This window comes from Callithrix jacchus, chromosome 4 (assembly GCF_049354715.1).
Source record: "Callithrix jacchus isolate 240 chromosome 4, calJac240_pri, whole genome shotgun sequence".
In the NCBI taxonomy this organism is placed as follows: domain Eukaryota; kingdom Metazoa; phylum Chordata; class Mammalia; order Primates; family Cebidae; genus Callithrix; species Callithrix jacchus.
The window spans coordinates 15,845,723-15,862,041 of NC_133505.1; the positions used below are offsets into that span (position 1 = coordinate 15,845,723).

At 43.0% G+C, this 16,319-nt stretch overlaps 1 protein-coding gene across 25 annotated transcripts in view; it reads left to right on the forward strand.

Annotated features, from left to right (window-relative positions):
- The window catches only part of LOC128931702 (uncharacterized), a 664,375-nt gene that overhangs the window by 213,910 nt on the left and 434,146 nt on the right, over positions 1–16,319 (forward strand). The window contains exon 6 of one of the 25 annotated variants that reach the window (XR_013533740.1): positions 1–16,319. This exon is cut by the window's left edge and continues 25,119 nt beyond it; it is cut by the window's right edge and continues 37,531 nt beyond it. The exons of the other annotated variants lie outside the window; for them this stretch is intronic. The gene's annotated coding sequence lies outside the window, so the exon portion shown is untranslated. 25 annotated transcript variants of the gene reach the window in all.

Sequence of the window (16,319 nt, forward strand, 5' to 3'; positions counted from 1 at the left end):
GGCAGCTCACAAAAACAAATACAGCAAGCAGACCTTCCCTGAATTATGAGACATTAGGATGAAGCCAGCGGTTACAGAGGTCCAGCAGGAGGTTACCGGTGTGATGTAGATAGAGAGGGTAATGTAGATGTTGGTGTTATGTAGATAAGCCAAAAAAGCAACAAAATATGGTGGAGAGGCCTGGGGTGCCAAGTAATAACCCACATGAGGCTATAAAACAGTTGAAAATATGTGCTGCTTGGTTAACATATTTAGAGAACTTGGAATTTCTTCCACATGATCTTCCCAAACCCATATAGTGCCAGGAGGGCAACTGCAATATAAATCAGTCCTCCCTTTCACCACTTTCTCTCCTATCTTCAAAGAGTAATAATTCATGCTGGGCAAAAACAGAGTGATGTTGATTTTATAAGTGGCGCTATCTGTGTCCCTATCACTGGAGGAGGTGATGGATGGTGCTTGTGTTGGTTGGGGAGAGTGAATCGGGTGACAGTGGAAGAAGACCAGTCAGTTCCCACCCCTATCCCAGTGAGAGGCATGTTGAAAGATTTGTTGTGGCTAGGACCATTTCCACCAACTCCCAACAAGCCATTTACTCCAAAGTATCTTTATAAGCAGTCTTGTTTTTATCTCTTCCTGCAATGCCAGTTGCACTGGTCTCTTAGCACTGTGACAGACATGACTGGACAAAAAACACAATGTGATTTATGATTTCCATAAATCACAGCACTAAATGGTATGATTCAATCTCGTACTTGCTTCTAAGAAGTCAAAGGGGGATGGTAGTGACTTTAAATGTCCGACTGTTTTTGTGTCAAAAATGCTTTATTTTGCACAACCTGAGGCCGATGTAAAGGCAGTAGCAAAGCTGCGTAGACTGTCACCCCACAAGGGCCTGGGGCTCTGTGTCCCTCAGCCTGTGGAGACTTTTTTTTGTTTGTTTGTTTTTGTTTTTTTTTTTTGAGACGAAGTCTCACTCTATAGCCCAGGCTAGAGTGCAGTGGTGCTATCTTGGCTCACTGCAACCTCGGGCTCCTGGGTCCCAGTTTAAGCAACTCTCTTGCCTCAGCCTCCCAAGTAGCTGGGATTACAGGCATGTATCACCATGCCCAGTGAATTTTTGTATTTTTAGCAGAGTTAGGGTTTCACCACATTGGTCAGGCTGGTCTCGAACTCCTGACCTCGTGATCCACACTCCTCAGCCTTCCAAAGTGCTGGGATTACAGGCGTGAGCCACTGTGCCCGACCCAGAGATGGTGTCTTATGAGGCTTCCACAGTGTCCCTCTCACGTTAGCAATTTTCTCCACTGTTCCCCTTCCAGGTGGGGACCATGTGGAGGAAGCAGGTATTGTATTTTAACAGTGTAAATGTGCCTGGGATCAGTTACAGGGCAAGAGGTTCTTCCTACTTTGTTCCAAGATAAGTGACATTGCAGGACACTATTCATTAAAACTTTATCTGTTTTGTGATAATCTTCCCCAGATTCTTCTCTTTCCCTGTCATATCAGCAATTAGTTAAATGATCCTGCCACTGCAATGCTGCCACTAATTAATTTCTCCTCACATTGATGGAGACCTTTGGCTAGTGGGGCATAATGGCAAATGAAAAGAAGATCCCAAATGCAAGCATTCCATCTGTCCCCGATGCGCTGGGATTTCTGCAGTCATGTTTGCTTTTCACCGTCCACTGAAAGATGTGCATTACTTGACAGCCTTGTGAAAGTAAGTCTTTTCTCCTTGAGTAAATACAGCCTGTAATTTTATATTTTATTTTTATTTTTTTGAGATGGAGTCTCTCTCTGTCGCCCAGGCTGGAGTGCAGTGGCACGATCTCGACTCACCACAAGCTCTGCCTTCTGGTTTCAAGTGATTCACCTGGCTCAGCCTACTGAGTAGATGGGACTACAGGCCTATGCCACCACGCCTGGCTAATTTTTGTATGTTTAGTAGAGACGGGGTTTTACCACATTGGCAAGGCTGGTTTCGAACTCCTGACCTTGTGATCCACCCGTCTTGGCCTCCCTAAGGGCTGGGATTACAGGCATGAGCCACTGTGCCTGGCCCAATTTTTTTTTTCTCTTTTTAAAATAACAGGATCTCAATTTGGTGCTTGTGGGTCAAGCTCTATGCTGTTCCCAATTCTAATCCGTGTGTGTTTTTAGTTGGGTGTTTTCATCAGCCCATAGGCAGTGAGTGCCTGGCATGAGCACAGAGACCTTGCATCAGATGTCTTTTTAGGAAGGGACTGGCATCATAGCCATACCTTATTTTTCCTTCTACAGGGTTCAGGTGCAATCAGCAATATTTATCAAGCAGTTCTGAGATAGATGGCAAAGGGCTACAAAAAGAGGAGTCCACAGGGTTCCCGCCCTTGGAGGGGAAGTAGACCCTGGTCCTGGAAATTGGTACTTGAAACAAGGTGTTCCATAATTACGGCTGGCTGTCTGCCGCAGGCTATGCCAGCCATGAGGATTCAGAGGAAGACTGAATAGATACTTGGTATCTATCTAAAGTGAACTTGGTAGCCAAGAATACAATCCATTCAATTGAGATGGAATGTTCTGAGTGTTTCTTCTTCTAGGGCTGAACTATTTGGGACGGCTTATATTTTCTTAGGGAGTAAGCAAGTGAATTGAGCCTATCTTTTGGCTAAATGGCATCTAGATATTATCTAATCTCATAGGTAATTGGCACAATTTAGTTGCCAGTTCTGAGGGAAGTATTGTGATGGTTTGTGTCTAATGAGTACGTTTCTTCCCAGATGCAAATGTTTCTTTCAATGCACACTTATTGGTTAGTTCTTATTTAGCCTCTTATGGGTAGAAGGGCAAGCAGTTTTATTCCCATTTTGTAGATGAAGCTGGGTCCACCCTTAGTGACCCAGTGCCACTAAGCTTCTTAGTAGTGGTACCAAGAGCAAGCTGTCTTCGAAGGAATTTTCTGAGCAAGAGAGAAGAAAACTTTGTTTTCCAAAGGCAGGAAAACATAGGACAGCATGATTGATACAGAGACATAAGCTTGTTTTTCCTTTATTATAGAAATTAATCTGATTTTTTTTTTGTAGAAAATCTAAAAATGCTTAAAGAGGAACATAAGAACCATACGAGCAGAAATGTTTAGCATTTTCCTGTATCTGACTTGCTTGTCCTCCTGAGTGCATAGTAGGATTACATTTTTCTCACCCGCCTTGTAGGTAGGTGGAGCTATGAGGCTAGTTCTGGCCGATGGGCTGTCAGCCAAAGTGAGGGGTGTTACTTTTGGGCAGGACGATTAATGGCCTGTGCTGGACTCTGCAGTATGGTCTATTCTGGCTGAGCCAACTGAGAGGGGTGTCAGGTGCCCCTCGGAGAGTTTGGGTCACTGGGTGATTATACAGAGAGAGCCTCCTCCCATCCCTGCCTGCTTCATGTCATTTCAATGCGTAATGTAAATAAGAGACACATTTTTGTCATCCAGCGCTACTGAGATTTTGAAGTTGTTACTGCAGCATAAACTAGCCTTTCCCAATCAATATGCCTATTTTCTTCTTCTTCTTCTCCTTCTCCTTCTTCTTCTCCTCCACCTCCTCCTCCTCCTCCTCTTCCTGTTTCTTCTTGTTCTTCTTCTTCTTTTTTTAAAAATTATTTGAGATAAAGTCTCACTCTATCACCCAGGCTGGAGTGCAGTGGCACAATCTTGGCTCACTGCAGCCTCTGCCTTCCAAGTTCAAGTGATTCTCCTGCCTCAGCCTCTCAAGTAGCTGGGATTACAGGTGCGCGCCACCATGCCAGGCTAATTTTTTGTGTTTTTAGTAGAGATGGGGTTTTACCAGGTTAGCCAGGCTGGTCTTGAACTCTTGATCTCAGGTGATCCACCTACTTCAGACTTCCAAAGTGCTGGGATTACAGGCGTGAGCCACAGTGTCTGGCCCTAGAAGTATTTTCTTATGTCAGCAATATTCTTTCAAAAATCAGATGTTGAATGACTACCATAATTTGTCTTTTATCATATTCTAATTTTATTTAGTCATCCCCCTATCATTGGGCATTTATTTATATCACACTTTTAAAATTCTTTTTTAAATAGCACAGCAGTGAAAAATCTTGAGTGCCTATTTGATGTGTTCTCATGAGAAATTTTTACAGTAGGAGTTGTTAGGTCAGAGAATATGAATGTCTTCAAGGCTCTGGAAAGGAACTGACAAACTTCTCTCCAGAGCCTTCCTTCTAGTTTACACTTCCTGTGGCAGCACAAGCGTGTTTCAATGCACTCTTATCAAAACCAGGCTTTTGATGTTTACATTTTTGGTTTGTTTGGTTTTGTTTTTTAAGAAGGAGTTTCACTTTTGTTGCCCAGGCTGGAGTACAATGGGGCGATCTGTGCTCACCGTAACCTCTGCCTCCCAGGTTCAAGTGATTCTCCAGCCTCAGCCTCCCAAGTAGCTAGGATTACAGGTGCCCACCATTATGCCTGGCTAATTTTGTGTTTTGTTTTGTTTTGTTTTGAGACAGAGTTTCACTCTTGTTACCCAGGCTGGAGTGCAATGGCACGATCTTGGCTCACCGCAGCCTCCGCCTCCTGGGTTCAGGGAATTCTCCTGCCTCAGCCTCCTGAGTAGCTGGGATTACAGGCATGCGCCACTGCGGCCAGCCTTGCTGTTTTAAAGAAAAAATAATTGCTGTTTATTTGAATAGTAATGAGGTTGGTCTTTCTTTCAATACCCCTTGGCTTATTTGTATGTCGTGTGAATGGTGCAGATTATGGCCTGACCCACTGGGGCTGTTTTGCTTTTTTCTTATTGATTTGTAACTACTCAAACATCTTAGCATTTAACATCCCTGTTGTCTTAAATGTTTCGATTTTTAACATAAGTTTCAGAGAGCAAAATGGGAGAGATTTGTATGAGATAGATGGTCCTCGGTGAGACCTCATTTTAACTTTAGGAGGAGGGGAAGAGAGTAGATGATAAGCAGCTCCCTGGGTGTGTGCCTCAGTTTCCTGCATGATGCCCTCTGACAAGCCATCCTGCAAGGACGATGGAAGAAGGAGCCCATCAAGTGCTCCTCATTGACACCAAGGGAAAGTGGGCCATGCAGCAGTGATTCCCCATTTTCCCATGCCTGGACCCCACTCTAGATTGATGTGAACCCCAGCAGAGAGAAAGGTTGCAGCTTTAACAGACAAAGCTCACGTGCCTTAGTAGAGGACATGTGATTAGAGAGCATGCTCCTAAAACAGGTCGCTAGGCTGGATGTGATGGCTCACGCCTGTAATCCCAGCACTTTGAGAGGCCAAGGTGGGTGGGTCACAAGATCAGGAGTTCAAGATCAGCCTGGGCAACATGGTGAAACCCCGTCTCTACTAAAAATATAAAAATTAGCTGAGCGTGGTGGTGCACATCTATAATCCCAGCAACTTGGGAGGCTGAGGCAGCAGAATCGCTGGAACTCAGAAAGTGGAGGTTGCAGTGAGCTGAGATTCTGCCACTGCACTCCAGCCTGGGTAACAGAGTGAGACTCTGTCTGAAAAAATAAGTAAATTAAAAACAAGGAAACAAACAAACAAAAAACTGGTTGCTAGGGCTGCAGAGCGTCTGCCTAGCAGAGAAAGTGAGCCACATCCTAGGCTAGCAGAGAAAAGGAAAAGCCACATAGGAGATGTAGAGATGAGCGGCAGTGGGGGCTCAGAGCAGGCGGTGACTGCTTCCACCTTGGGGTGTGGGTGAGGAGAAGGCATGTACTGGGGGAGTAGTATTTGGTCCAGTCGTGATGGATGGGTATAGGAATTGGCTCTTCTGAGACATCTGATACTAAGTATGGGACATACACTAAAAATGATTCACCATTGATCTGAAATTCAAATTTAACTTAGCATCCTGTATTTGCTCCATCTGGCAATTGTTCTAGAAGTGGATGTAGCGTGGGCTCTGGGTAGCCCCATGCTTTGGCCTCTTGCCCTGTGGGAAGGGCATGGCTACAGGAGAGCCGGAATGGGGCTGTGAGAGTGGGGAGCATGGAGCAGGGACCCCGGGTGCTGGGTCTAAGGGTTAAATGCTTAGAGATGATATGAAAAATAATCTGGATCACAAATATAAAGTGATTCAATAAATGGTGGCTGTTATTGTGAATTTCTTCTGGATGTGATGAATGGTCAATTTACCTTAGCGTCTGAAAAACAATTGATTGGTCATGGGCTACTCAGAAAAGTATTTAAAAACTTATGTTTTTGTCCACAAATGGACATTTGGATACACTGTACATTTATAGATGCCTTTGAGAATGCTTTCCACTCTCGTTAACTTGGTTTTCTTTTTTCATCGTATATTGCATGGCCTATGAGCTTATACTTAGAAATCCGGGCCTCTGGTTCCCTGGCTCCATTATCTGCCTTCAATTGTTGTATGATAAAGGGAGGAACAGGTTTCGTCAGTGTCCTACATTCAAATTCTGGGTCCCCTGGAGGGCCTCTGCCCTCTTTTGTTTTATGGAGCTCCATACACTTAATCTTTTTTGAATTGTTTCATGGGTGTCTGTAGAGTTTGCATTGTTCGCTCCAGAAGGGCAGGGATCTGCTTTTGTTCTGTATTCCCCAGCATTCAGATTTCAGACTGGTGAGTTGCTGGTGTTTGTCTTTCAATAAACACTTGATTGATTAAGTGGATTGCCAGAGGAGCTGGGCTCACTCCTAGGGTGCCCTGCTCCTGTTAGCGTTGCAGATGCTGTATGTAGAATTTGTATGATGGGTGTGTGGATTTTTAAATGTACATGAGCCTCACCCATCATCATGAATTCACTTACTTAACAATTATTGAGCATGTTCTAGGTACCAGGAACTAGGTTGGGCCCTGGGTTAGAAAGATAAACAGCTAGTCTCTGCCTTTGAGGAGCTTGAAGTTAAACGTGGAGCTAGAAATCCAAATAATTGACAATAACATCGTGCTGTGTTGGAGGAATGGAGAAAGACAGGGCTGGGAGAAGTCTGAACTGGCCAAAAACACACGGGTGTCCTAGGCAGACATAATTTAACATTCTTCAAACTGATATTCCCTAAATATATGTTCAACATATAATCAATTTTAATGTAGAGAAAAGGATTTTCTATTAAGAAAACTTATGTACCTTCTTCTTCTTATTTTAAATAAGGAATTTATGACAGACACTGAATATACACAAGCAGTTTAACCTTTTTTTTAAAAGACAGAGTCTCACTCTGTCACCGAGGCTGGAGTGCAGTGGTGCAATCTCTGCTCACTGCAATCTCAGCTTCCCAGGTTCAAGTGATTATCCTGCCTCAGCCTCCTGAGTAGGTGGAGCTACAGCCACCCGCTACGACACCCAGCTAATTTTTGTATTTTTAGTAGAGATGAGGTCTCACTATGTTGGCCAGGCCGGTGTTGAATTCCTGACCTCAAGCGATTCACCTGCCTCAGCCTCTGAAAGCCCTGGGATACAGGCATGAGCCACTGCACCCGGCCCAATTTAACCTTTTTGAGATTGCAATTTTTGAAACCAGGCAACTTTTTGGGAGGCATATTAAAGTAGTTAAGATTTATATGGTAATATGACCCATGCTTTCCTAGTGACTACCGCCCTATGTAAGTTGTTTTGTTTAAGGGTTTTTTGCAAGTTCCAACTATGACTTCAGGCAACTGTCTCAGAAATGGCCTGTGGTGGTTTAGAGGCGTCTTTCATGTCCAGGACAAAAATGCTTATGATGAGAGATAGACCAGTGAGGAATAGAATGATTTCCTGTTGGAACATGGTTGACTTCAACAGTCATTATTAATTTACACATCACCTGTTACAGAAAGGGTTGACCGTGGGAACCCGAGTTAACTGCATCATCTGTCTAATTTATGCCATTGATGTTTCAGCATCTCATACTGGTTGGTTTCCCGGGCAGTTGCTCAACTCCTCTGCTTTGTATTCTGGCTTTAGGAGGGGAAGCCTGAAAGTCAGTCTGAGGGGAGGAAGTATTGGAGCTGAAACTTGAGGCTAAATTAAATTTTTCCTGGAGGCGTGAAGCGGGAGAGAATAGCCTTCTGGTTTAGGGACCAGCACAAGAAAAGTACGGAGGCAGGGAAGACCCTGGTGGGTTTGGATACTTCTAAGCAGACTAGTGTTTGCAGATTAACAAGTGTATGATGCGGTTAGAGAACAGGAGATGTGGCCGGATGAATAGCCCAGAGCCAGAACTCAACAGCCAAACATGAGTTTCCCTTTGGCCAAGGATGGGAGGTTTTTCCTTCAGTTTAGGCAACACAGAGTGAGCCAATGATCATTTTTATTTATTTTAAATTTTATTATTTTTTGAGACAGAGTCTCATTGTGTCACCAAGCTGAAGTGCAGTGGTGTGATCTTGGCTCATTGCAACCTTCGCCTCCCGGGTTCAAGCAGTTTTCTTGTCTCAGCCTCCCAAGTAGTTGGGATTAAAGGCCCTGGCCACCACACCCAGCTAATTTTTGTGTTTTTAGTAGATACGGGGTTTCACCATATTGGCCAGGATGGTCTCGATCTCCTGACCTTGTGATCCGCCCGCCCCAGCCTCCCAAAGTGCTGGGATTACAGGTGTGAACTACTATGTCTGGCCAATTTTTAAGTTTTTTACAAACACACAAAACTTTTATCTCAATGTTTCACTATGAAAATTTTCAAAAATATAGAAAAATTCCAAAACAAGGACAGTTAACACAGTACACCCACCACCTACATTTTGTTATCATCTCTTGCTCTGTTTCTGCAGCTTCCAAAATGTGGCCTGCAGGGCCTGGAGACCATGAGACACTTTCAGCTGATCCTTGAGGTCAAAATAATTTTCGTAATAACGCTAAAATGTCATGTGTCCTGTTTTGGTCATTTTGCTGTTTACACTGATAGGGCAAAAGTGAGGGTAGGTAAAAGTCTGGTACCCCAGCAGGAACCAAGTCAGTGGCACCCACCGTACCAGCCATCCTGTATTATTCTTTACTGCCACTTGGTTGTAGGGTAAGAAATACCAGTTTCAATTAAGTGTCCCTGATGAAGCATTACAAGTTATTAATTTATAATCTCAACTCTTCAGTACATAACTTTTGAATCTTTTGGGTGATGAAATGAGAGCTGTGCATAACGCATGGCTACTCCCTATTGAAATACAATGGCTATCTTGAGACAAGTCCTTGTGTGACTGAATTGACAGCTGAACTGGCAGCCTTTTTCATGGAGCATCAATTTTCACTTGAAAGAACGACTATGGCTGGGTGTGGTGGTTCGTGCCTGTAATTCCAACACTTTGGGAGGCCGAGGCAGGCAGATCACAAGGTCAGGAGATCAAGACCATCCTGGCCAACATGGTGAAACCGTGTCTATAAAAATACAAAAACTTAGCCAGACATGATGGCTGTTGCCTGTAATTCCAGCTACTCAGGAGGCTGAAACTAGAGAATTGCTTGAACCTGGGAGGTGAAGGTCGTAGTGAGCCAAAATCGCACCACTGCACTCCAGCCTGAGTAACAGAGCAAGATTCCGTCTCAAAAAAAAAAAAAAAGAAAAAGAAAAAGAGAAAACAGAATGACTGTTGATTTTCTAGGGTTCCACCACAGCCTTGGTGCCTTAAGACAAAAGAAATTTACTCCCTCACAGTTCTGGAAGTCCCAAGTTCAAAATCAAGGTGCTGGCTGGGCTCTGCTCCCTCTTGAGGCCCTGGGGAATAATCTGTCCTTTCCTCTTGTGGCTTCTGGTGGTGATGGGCATGCTTTAGCAGTCCTTGGCTTGTGGCTGCATCGCTTCAACCTCTGCCTCTGTCTTCACAGGGTCTTCCCGTCTTTGTGTCTCTGTGTCTGCTCCTCTTCTGTGTGTCTCAAACCTTTCTGCCTCTCTCTTATGAGGGACTTGTCATTGGATTTAGGGCCCACCTGGATAATCCAGGAGAAGCCCCTGTTCTTAAGATCCTTAGCTTGATCACTTCTTATGCCTTAAAAGGTAACATGTACAGGTCCCAGGGATTGGGAAGTCAATATATCTTTGGGGTGCTAGGGGTGGTGGTGCATTTTTTTCTGCTTATCGCAACGACTGACAGATAAACTATAGTTATCTAACATAGGGTATTTGCCAAATATTTTCTTAGAAATGAACAAAGTGGACCTATCACTTCAAGGGAAGCAATGGAGATTTTTGTTACCAATTAGGAAATTCTAGCTTTCAAATAAAAAGTGGGATTTTGGAAAACTTGTATGTACCACCATGAACTTGACAGTTTCTCAATATCTGAATACTTTTCTGATGAGAATGTTGCTGATACAAAATGTATGGGATTAAAAATGTATACATAAATGTCTTCTTTAACAAAATGTGTCAACATTTGGAAGTTCTACATAACTCAATGAATCCAAAGTTTACAAATGGTGAGTGCTTAATGGTATAAAATCATGAGTAGATGAAAGACCTCTTTGTATAAGACAGACTAATGGATTTTCACATGCTAGAGTATGAACAGTTTACTGATAAGCTTTCAGATTTTACACTGAAACTAACTTTCAAGAAACCATCACTTTTGCAGTTTTGGTTAATATATAAAAAAGGAATGTTCACAATTTTATAAAAAGACTATTACAATTCTCTTCCTTTTACCCATCACAAAGTCTGCACAGGTGAGTTTTCCTTATATACTTCAACCAAAATAACATATCACAAAAGATTGAATAAAGAAGTAGATACAATAATAATCCAGCTGTCTTGCATTAAGCCAGACATTAATGAGATTTGCAAAAATAGAAAACATTACCATTCCTGTCACTGTTTTTTTTTTTTTCATTTGGAAGATATGGTTATTTTTCATAAAATGTGGGGTTTTTTGGTGTTTTTTTTTTTTTTTGAGACAGAGTCTCGCTTTGTCACCAGGCGCCAGGCTGGAGTGCAATGGCGCAATCTTGGCTCACTACAACCTCCGCCTCCTGGGTTCAAGCAATTCTCCTGCCTCAGCCTCCTGAGTAGCTGGGATTACAGGCACACACCACCACACCCAGCTAATTTTTGTATTTTTAGTAGAAACAGTGTTTCACCATGTTGGCCAGGATGATCTCAATCTCCTGACCTAGTGATCCACCCGTCTCAGCTGGGATTACGGGTGTGAACTTGGGTGTTTTTTTTTTGAGATGGAGTCTCGCACTGTTGCCCACACTGGTGTACAGTGACGGGATCTTGGCTCACTGCAACCTCCGCCTCCCAGGTTCACGTGATTCTCCTGCCTTAGCCTCCCGAGTAGCTGAGATTACATGCACACGCCACCATACCCGGCTAATTTTTCTTTCACCCTGTTGGCCAGACTGGTCTTGAACTCCTGACCTCAAGTGATCCACCATCTCAGCCTCCCAAAGTGTTGGGATTACAGGCGTGAGCCACTTTGCCCGGCCAAAATGTCTGTGCGTGTGTGTGTTTTAATTAGGTATAGTGGATCTCCTTTTTAGCAAGGTAATAAATATTTTTACATCATCAGTTTAATTTACATTATGGTAAAACTGACAGATACAATTCACCAAATAAAAGCGCTCTGGGGTCCTCAATAGATTTTTAAGTATGAAAAAGGGTCCCAAAACCAGAAAGTTTGAGAACTGCTATTGAAAGAATTTAGAGGGTAGTGAGAGTCAAGGCTCTGGGACTCCGGATGAACTCTGGAGAGTGGGGAGGTGCTTGTGTACATGCTACATGGCAGGACAGAGGAGTGAAGGGCAGAAAGGGCACCGAGCGTGGGGAGGGACTGTTTGGCGGGACCACGGGATTGTGGCTGTGAAGTAATGAGAAATTGAAGGCACAGGCTGCGTGGGGTCAGGTTGTGAAGGTGTGTGAATCTGACATGCAGGTTTCACCTGGAGGTGTGGGAAAGCACTGGGGCGGGGAGGACTCAAGAGGTGGGAGTGGAGGCAGAGCCTGTCCTGAGGCCGTAGCTCTGGTTCCAAGCACACATTATGAGGATCACGCCCGAGTCAGTGTTGAAGAATTGTGAGACTATGAAAGAATGAACACATGGGACAGACATTTTGCAGGAAAAAAAACAACTGTACGTGACAAACAGTGATGAAGGGTGTGAGGGAAAACAATGAAACCAAGGAAAAGTTATCATCATGCCCCTCATAGCAGCAATAATACGACATCCGAAGCTGCCTTTCCAATGATCAGCCTAGAAAAAAAATCCATTCATTTCCCATTCTTCCATCTTCTTTAATTCTAAAGATGAACTGTGTAGTGTTCCCACTGATTGGCCAAATTTTTGTTTAGGACCAGAGTCCCACTCTTTGGGATAAGCTGCAAAAAGTTATCCTGATCAAAGTGGTGTTTACACCAAAATTCAGAAGGTATGTTCTGGTCTGAGGCACGAAAGAGCAGGTCCGCTCACTAAGCGAAGACACACTTTCTCAGAAAAGAATGCAGACCAAGGGAAAAGAAGGGGGCCTGTCACTTCCAGAAAAGTGGAGGGCGTGGGCTTGGTCTAGGGACATTGTTACCATGACAGAGTGACCGTGACCGAGGACACAGACTGTGTACTGCTCTGTTATTCTCCCTTTCGCCACCAGTGGCTATGCCACAGCCTCTTTGGGGACCAATAACTTATGAGTTATATTTCCTCTTGAAGATTGGTTACTTCTTCTTGGTTTCCTTGATACTTGTCAGAATATTTTTGACTCCCTCAGAGCTCCTTTTCTCTCTATCCCCCTTTCCTTTCCTTTCTGTTCCTTTTTTTCCTTTTCTCTTATTCTCCTTTCCCTTTCTCTTCCTCTCTCTCTCTCTTTCTTTTTACAGGATTCCACTCTATCACCCACCCTGGAGTGCAGTGGTGTGATCATGGCTTACTGCAGCCTCTACCTCCTGGGCTCAGTTGGGTTTCCCACCTCAGCCTCCTGAGTAGCTAGGACCACAATGAACACCACACCATGCCTTGCTAAAAAAATTTTTTGTATTTCTCTCTCTCTCTTTTTTTTTTTTTTGAGATGGAATTTTGCTCTTGTTGCCCAGGCTGGAGTGCAGTGGCATGATCTTGGCTCACTGCAACCTCCGCCTCCCAATTCAAGTGATTCTCCTGCCTCAGCCTCCTAAGTAGCCAGGAATACAGATGCCTGCCACCACACCTGGCTAATTTTTTTGTGTTTTTAGTATAGATGGGATTTCATCATGTTGGCCAGGCTGGTCTCAAACTCCTGACCTCAGGTGATCCAGCCACCTTGGCCTCCCAAAGTGCTGGAATTATAGGCATGAGCCACTGCACCTGGCCTTTTTAGTATTTTTTGTCAGTCTCACTATGTTGCCCAGGCTGGTCTTGAACTCCTGTGCTCAAGCGATCCTCTTGTCTCAGCCTCCTAAAGTATTGGGATTACCAGCATGAGCCACTATGTCCATTGTTTCTCAACCCCTTAATCTTTTGGCTTTTTGGAATTCTATCCTTGGTTTTCTTTCTTACTCACTCTACTCTTTCTTCTTAAGTGATCTTATCTGATGGTTTTTATTTACTAGAAAATAAATTCTATGTGGGTTGAGATTTTATCTTCTTCACAGCTATATATCCAGCACCCAGAAGAGTACCTAGTATACTGTGGATGCTCAATAAAGAGTTTTTTAGAGGATGAATGAATTGCCATTCATAGGCACAATCTAAATGTAACCCTAATAGAACCTATTTGCCTTGAGTCCAGCTTAACACAGTGCAAATTAAAAGGAAACATAAATTTGACTACAGAATAAAGTATTTGTGACTGCAGATGGGTAGAGCCTTTCTGGAAGGCAATCTGGCAATTCTTAGTTAAAATAAGTATGTGTACACTCTATGACTCAGTACTCATTTCCTACTTATAAATCACAGGAAAAAAATCTCATATGGGTCTATAAGAGAACATGAATGAGGATGTTCATTCCAGTGTTATTTGTGGAAAATAGAGTTGGAAGCAATTTGAACATCTTTCATTGAGGAATGTCAAATGAAATGTGACAGATACATAATAGGGGACACCATGATGTAATTGGAAGCAACTGGTATGAATAGCATGTAAACACCATAGCATACGTCAACCTTGGAAACATTGTGCTGTGGGTTAAGGTAAAAAACAGAATGCTGTATTTTGCACAATGTCACTTATATAAATTAAAAACATGCACAGTGGCTGGGTGCAGTGGCTCATACCTGTAATCCTAGCACTTTGGGAGGTCAAGGCAGGTGGATCGCTTGAGGTCAGGAGTTTGAGAACAGCCTGGCCAACATGGTGAAACCTCTTCTATACTAAAAATACAAAAATTAGCCAGGCCTGATGATGTGCACCTCTAATCCCAACTACTCAGAAGGCTGAGGCAGGAGAATCGCCTGAACCCCTGAGGCGGAGGTTGCAGTAAGTTGAGATTGCATCAATACACTCCAGCCTGGGTGACAGAGTCAAACTCCATCTTGAGACTAGCCTGGCCAACATGGTGAAACCCTATCTCTACTGAAAAAAACAAAAATTAGGTGGGTGTGGTGTGGCAGGTGCTTGTAGACCCAGCTACTCAGGAGGCTGAGGCAGGAGAATTGCTTGAACTTGGAAGGCGGAGGTTGCAATAAGACGAGATCACACCATTGCATCACAGCCTGGGCAACAAGAGTGAAACTCCATTTCAAACAAACAAAGAACAAAAAAAAACATACACAGAGCTGCAGAAAATATTCTAGGTCTTGGTTTGAGTGCTGGTTACGTACATGTAAATTCAATAAGCTGCATACTTAAGGTTATTTTGCTAGACTGTATGCATGTTATACCTCAATAGAAGAAAAAACATGAAATAAGATCAATTATATAAGAAAAAATTAATGGAATAGAAGGATACACATCAAACACATTAAAAAAGGCTTATAGTAGGGAGGATGGAGATAAAAGAGAATGAATGAATAAAGAAATTAAAGAATTTCTTTTTTAAAATAAAAAATGGGGTTTTGTATGAACCAACATGATAATGTCCCCTGGACTGAGAAGTCTGAGGTCTCCTCCATATATTTAATCTATTTGTCTACGAGTCTATCTATGAAATTATTTACACATCTGTGTTGATAGTTCCCCAAACCATCCACAGCCTTACTCTCTTCTCTCAAGTCCAATTCTGCATCTTCAGTTGCCTGTTAGGCACCCTGACCTGGAAGCTTTTGATTTGTATTTTAAACACTAAAAACAGACCAAAACAAAACAAAACAAACAAAACCCCAAGCCAAAATCATTAATTTCCTTGAGAGATGGTCTTGCCAGCCTATTGAAATCCTAGTGACTACAGGAATCTATAGGAATCTCTCCATAAGGTTGGAGCAGCATTTCAGACCAGCAGCCCTGGCACCACCTGGAAGCTTATCAGAGGTGCAACATCTCAGGCCCCACCTCAGACTTGATGAATCACAGCTCTCTTTTTAACTGGATCCTCGGTGATTTGTTGTGTATTAAAGCTTGAGAAGCACTGCCCTGTTTCCCTTTGTGCTTTGCTAACTGAATGCAGCCTACTGGGTAGAAAGAAGTGGGGATTCCTTCTGGCAGTACCTAAGTGGGGTTAAAGACGTCCTCTATCCAGGCTTTGTATGCCAGGATCTGTTAGGTGAAGAGCAAATATCCAGCGTTCTAGCCTCTTCTTGGGCTAGTGTCCTTGGAGAGGCCACTCCTCATTACGCATTTCAGTAGCACTCTATATTAACAAAGCACGTCTCCATCAATTTATTAGCAATTCTCTCTCAAATTCTCTGCATCATCTTTCCAAGCAATAAATGGTGGTGGATTTTCTTTGTAACCTGTAAGTGGTTGATAAATTGTAAACAAATGGGTTGAAAAGGTAACATAGCAGAAAAGTGTTTCAATTTTCCTTCATCCAACCTCCATGCATCACTTAGGGAGAAACCAAGTGTTCAAAGACTCCATCCTGTATTTAGAATATCATTCTAAAGGGAGACAAGGAGAGAAGAACTTTATATTACATTATAGAAACCATTAGTTTAATACCTTTAGGTGGGTTTGAAGAGGTGGTCTGTCAATTCAATGGCATTAGCTAAACTGAAGTCCGACGTCAAGAAACTTAAGCTAATGCTTTCCACTTTCCGACTGGATGGGTATCATTACTGAGCTACTGTGTTGGCACAGAGATTAAGTATATTCCATGTTAATTTACGGGCTGCCTCAGTTTGAGTTGGGCATAAAATAAAACAATGAATACTCCTATTTTTCTCCTGTATAAATTAACTCTGGAAACAGCTTTCTCTTTGCCCAGTGTAAGGGCAACGGGTGGCTATAAAATACTCTGTTATCTGCATACATTTGTCTCCAGAAATCTCTTTAAGCTCTCTACTTTTCTCTGTCTTGCTTCTCTGCCATTC